We start from the raw sequence: 6,000 nt of genomic DNA on the forward strand, positions 1-6,000 counted from the left end.
CTACACACTTTAGTGTGTAGTCACTATTGTGGAGTTGGGAATGGAGTTCGGAGGATATCTGTGATGATTGAGCTGTTTGTTTACTGTGTTGTTGGTTTATGTAAACTGTGTGATTAGTACTGACCCCGTTTATTGTTTTAAAAACTGTGGTGATCCATTCGGGGATGGTGAGCAGTTGTTGAGCAGGTATGAGTCGAGTTACATGGGATAGCTGGGATGATACCACCGTCTGATGATAGAGTCTTCCGCTGTAGCATGATAGTTTCTTTAACATTTCTTTTAGTTGAGTAGACAGTTGGTTTTGAGAACATGTAACCGTATTTTGGTATTTTGTTTTGGATTGTAACCTTTCACTAAAGTTATACTATTTAAATGTTATTTCGTTATTGTCTTATGATTATCATTGCCTCGGGCAACCGAGATGGTAGCATCTTTATACCTGAGTGGTCCTGGTAAGGCACTTGGAGTATGGGGGTGTTACAAATATTATTACTACTTGGTTCGCGTGCTTGTTATTCGGATTTGTTGAAGGAAGGTTTTGGCATTATTATTTCACTTGCTTGAATCGGATTTGCTATTGAGGTAGGATAGGTACTTAATCACTTTAATGATTACTTGGATAATGTTATATGATTGTTTAATTGAATTATGTTGGATGAATTATGATTGTTGAATAGTTGGATTAGGATTAATTGTTTAAAGACTACCTGAGCTCGTGACTGAGATGATTTTATTGATTATTGGATTCCTCAGCTTTGGGTCTGAGAAGGTAATTGTTTGCATTTTCATATCATGAGCATTTGCAATGGATACCTCAGAACTGGTTCTACAGGACCCGTTTCTAGGATGATGAGCCTACCTCAACTTCGGTTAGGATGATGAGACTACTCCTGCCAGGGATTGGCGGGATCAACGGGAGAATCGGAGGATTGATCATGAGCATACATTGCATTTGCATTTAATATTGTTCTTGTATTCATTTATTGTTGTTGTTTGGCTATTCCTACTCAACCATAGGTTGACGTGTATTCGGTAAACACCTATGATGAACCAATATTGGGGAGCAGTTTGATTGGCAGGTTAAAGATTGGGACGAGTGGACTGACGAGTCAGAGATAGAGACCTTCACGAGTTTTATAGAAGATGTAATAAAGACTTAGTTACATATATTTTCCGCTGCGAGTTTTGTAATTTAATTTAAGATCGTATTTTATTTAAGTTGTAATAAGATCATTTGATAATTTAATTAATAAAGTACTTTGGATTGCTATACTTTGTAAATACTGCCTCAGGAAACTGAGATGGTAACACACGTATTTAGTTAAGAATGTCTAGAGAAGGCTCTTGATTAAATGGGGGTGTTACATCATATCTTAAATGGCATGCTTGAGTTTGAAGAAAGCTTCGGTGTCATGGCCCTTGCTTTGGTGATATTGGCAATAGGCATTGCCATCCCAGAATCGGGTTCTTTTGTATTCAGGTTTGTCCGGAGTCGGATCAATGAGTTGGAGCATTCCTTCTGAAGCAAGTATTTCCAGAGCGGTGCCATATGTTATTCCTAGATCTGTGAATACCCTTTGATGTTTTCCAATGGTTCCCACATTGGTGTTTTTTAGGATGTTATTGTGAGTTTTGTTTTTGTTTTTGATTTTGTCAATCCTGGGCGGAAACAGGATTTGGTCATTGTCAGTGGACAGTTTTGAGGAGATTGCTTGGTATTTTGAAGGGGAGTTTGGTGAGGCAATTTCATGTTGTTTGTTGGTAGGTTCTTGGATGTGGGAACCATTAGACGACTCCTCATTTTCAACAGCCGTTGGTTGGTGAACAGAGGGTTGGTTTTCTCCTTGATGGTCAGGTTCATTTTCGGTACTACCAAACCTCTTCTCCAAATTATCTACCCGAGTGTTCAAGTCATCAATAGCCACTTGCAGCTTTGAGAATATGTTGTTGATAGAGACGGAGAGCATCATTATAGCGCTTTGTATGCCATCTTCATCAATTGCATGAATTTTCCCATCGTCAGGAGGGATAAGATGAGAGCAATCCAGGGAAGATTCCTCGTTGTGCTCAATAGGGCTTTCAGGAAGGTTGTTCTTGTTGTTTGCTGAGGGAGGTAATGGTAACTTGCCCTTTTCGATCATATCAAGGATGACGCCTTTTATAGGGAGACACGTTTCAGTGTCATGTCCGCGACCTTGGTGATATTGGCAAAAGAGGTTTCCATCCCATCTTCGACCTCGCTTGTTTGGTAGAGGGTTTGGAGTTGGACCAATTGGCTTGAGTTTTTCTTGTGATATTAGCCTTTCCAAGGCTGTGGCATAACGCATACCCAAATCGGGGAAGGACCTATGAGGTCGTCTTGTTTTGGTTGGTGGAGCACCTAAGGAATTGGCTTCAATGGATTTGGTAGCCCTCCAACTAGGGTTGGTTTTGTCGTTGGCAAGTAGTCGGCTTTCAAGGAGCTTAACCCTTTGCTCAAAATCGGAAAAGGGAAAATTCCCAGTTATCATTTTGTCCTCAACTTGGGAGAGACAAGTGCTCAAGTTTTCCACGGTAGCTAGGAGTCGAAGGACCATGTTGTTGGTTTCAGCAGAAGTCATGGCGGATGCAGATTGATCGACTTCTTGAGTTTCTGGTTGACGATTGATGGCACCCAAGGGATTCCTATTTGACATAACGATGGGCGTTATAATTTGTCTTGGCCAGGGATTGCACAAACAAAGGCATGTGCGACACATATGTATAAAAGGCAGTTATGTCGTGAAGACGCGATGGTGTGACCGAGTTCATTAAAGATCGTGAATGACCTCTTGTGTTTGAACTCTTGGTGCATGACTTTGAACTTAGACTCGAGTGTCGACTTTGGCATAGTGATGCCTAGACAAATGACTTCTGGCTTAGTTTGGATGTGTGTTGATGGGGTGATTCTGTTGGACAAGACATGTACACAAACTTGATCTTTGACCCGTAATGTAGGGGAAAGCCGAGTTTAATATCCGACTGACACTGACTCTGCTAACTCCATTAGAGATGCCTCGACAATAGGCGACACGACCTAGACCAGAAGATAGGTACTAACTTCGGCAGAGACTCGACGTTATCTAGACGACTTGACTTGAAATCGACTGGACTCCAATCGACTCGAGGCTAAATCGGAAAGGTGGACTGAAATTTTCGAAAATAGAAATTTTCAAAAAGGTTCATTTGTCATTTTATGGACGGTTTCCGAAGAGTAGGGATCTTTAGAAGGTCAGTCAGTTGAAAGGGTTGTCTTAGGTTTGTTTTCAAAAGACGGTTTGAGTTTGAGTTTGCAGCGGCTCTGAAAACAACGTGTTGTTTCCGAAGACGGTTTTTGAAATTCTGAATCACGGATTTGAAAATCGAGAATTGATGAATTTGGAATTCTCATCACAATGGCCATGAAAACGGTAAAATTTGTTTTCAAAGAATTTGAAATTGGGTTGAAAATTTGAAAACGGTTAAATTTATTTTCAAAGATTGAGTTTTGATTTGAAATTTGAAAACGGTTAAATTCGTTTTCAAAGATTTGATTTTGAATTGAAATTTGAAAACGGTTAAATTCCTTTTCAAAGATTTGATATCGAATTGAAATTTGAAAACAGTTAAATTTGTTTTCAAATGATTTGAAATTGGAAATTGTGAGGATTGAATTCGTCATTACGACAGGTTAGAAAACTGTTTTAACCTTTGAAGGACGGTCTGCAAATCGAAAAGTGTGAGAATTGAAATCGTTATTACGACGGCTTAGAAAAGCCAAATTTGATTTCGAAAATGAGATTTGAAACTTGGAAAGTTTTAGGGGTTGAAATCGTCATTACGACGGTTTGAAAGGCGTTTTTTGTTTGAAAATTGATTTCTAATTTTGAAAATTTCGAGGGTAGAACTCGTCATTACGACGGTGTAAAAAGGCTGTTTGAGGATGCAACGGTCGGCGACAGACCGAGGTTTGAACTGGCCATTATGGCGACGTAAAAAGGGCATTTGAAATGGTTATAAAAACCCGGTTTTCAAATGGCCATTATAACGAAATAAAAAGGTGTTTTGAAACAGTTGTAAAAAAACCGGGGTTGAAAATCGTCATTACGACGGTCTAAAAAGGCGTGCAATGGTCGGCGAAAGACCGAGGTTTGAAAAGGCCATTATAACGGCGCAAAATGTGTTTTTGAAAGTTTGAAAATGACACGGAAGTACTTATGATCACATAACACATAAACACTCACAGTTTCATTATATTAGGCATAATGCTGACACGGGTTTTGGCTTAAAGAGTGGATTACACACCAAGCAATCAAACCCAGATTTGCGAGAGGGATACCAATCCAAAAAAAAATGTGTAAGGAGGGTGCCCTAGCCTCGTGCTCGAAGGTGATGAAAGCTCTTTGACAAAACAGAAATGTGTAATGTCAACGGTATGCTTGACTCAATCGGGATTCGAAATGCGGGGATGAGAATACTCACGCCGACGGGACGAGCCAATTGGTTGATAAAGGTTAGGTTGTGGGCCCGGACAAGGAACCCGACTTATGACCGTAATATCAATTAATGCACTTTTAACCACGACCTCGTTCGAGTTTCACCTCTAAGGATCACAAAGACACAAGTGTCCTAGTTTTCCCCAGCGGATTCGCCAGTCTGTGGACATAGGCCACAAGCCGGTCTGTGGATTTGGGCCACCTACCGATCTGCGGTCACGGGGCACCTGCACGCCAAGCCAATTTATGGACATGCAGCGGTCTTTTGAAAGCCACGATCGGTGACGTAAAAATGCTTTCGACCGGATCGTTTTAGATTGGTCAGTTTCGTCTCGGCAAAGGTCTCGAAACGATGTTGAGATGTTCGGAGTCGCCACCAAGCATTTGTGGGATGCTTGAAACCCGTTCGAATCCACTTTATACCTAGGTCAATCAAGGCAAAAAGTGGTGTTTGGCATAGGTACTAAAGATAAGGACTCGTCCCCCTTTTTGCATTCTATGCATAAAATGATTCTCGTACGCTCTGGATAAGGCCATCCACTATCCAAAGGTTCTGAGTAAAGGGTGAGGGTATGTATTGGGAAGCGCTTTAATCGGACACCCAATCCCGCCCGCGTTAGCGGCCTCTACTGATCGATCGTGGTTGTTTAAGTGCAATAGTTGAAAAAACGGTTGAAATGCATGAATGCGCATCCAAAAGTCTTAACCTAACATGTGAAGATTTCCTAAGTCGGTTTGTTTATCCAAATATCAAGAAAATGATGTCGAGTTGGATTTAGATTAATTTGCATGTGAAAACGGTAATTAAACATCCATTTATGAAATTCGGGTTATGATGCTTAACACGATCCATTTATTTAGAAAAAGGTGTCAAATGACAAAGTGTAAAAACGTCAACTTGTCAATCTGATATGTCATGTATTCGGATTATCCGTAATCGAGATCGTCCTAGACAAATGCTAAAAACGAGACAGCAATGTGCCAGGCAGCCCCATTGGGGCGTGAGCCTATTGGCGAGGGAAGACGCTCTGCCCTGGTTTTAAAATATGAAAACAGACGACCTCTTGGGGCGCGAGTCAGGCGACGACCCAAGGGACGTCTCCTGGTTGCTAAAAGGGTTTTTTAAAATCGTTTTTTGTGATTAATGATTTGCAAGTATGATTTGCATGACTCAGAATAATTACAATTATGTTAGTAATATTCGTTGTCGGATTTGCAAGTTTGAAAAGCATAGTAAAATGTGTAAAAGGAAAATGTTTGATTTGAACTAATTATGTTAAGTTCAATTATTTATAATTAGTCAAGTTTGTCATCGTACTCGGATTAAACCGACATGGTATAAAGAACCAAGGATGATTATGAATTATGACTAATATGTTTGCAAATGTAAATAAATGAGAAAAATGGTAAATAAAATAAAAAGGGGGGTTAAAATACCCTTTAATTTGTAATTAACCAATAATATCATCGAGTCACGGAATAAACCGTCATGGTATAAAGAACCAAG

The sequence above is a fragment of the Silene latifolia genome, chromosome Y (assembly GCF_048544455.1).
Source record: "Silene latifolia isolate original U9 population chromosome Y, ASM4854445v1, whole genome shotgun sequence".
NCBI lineage: Eukaryota > Viridiplantae > Streptophyta > Magnoliopsida > Caryophyllales > Caryophyllaceae > Silene > Silene latifolia.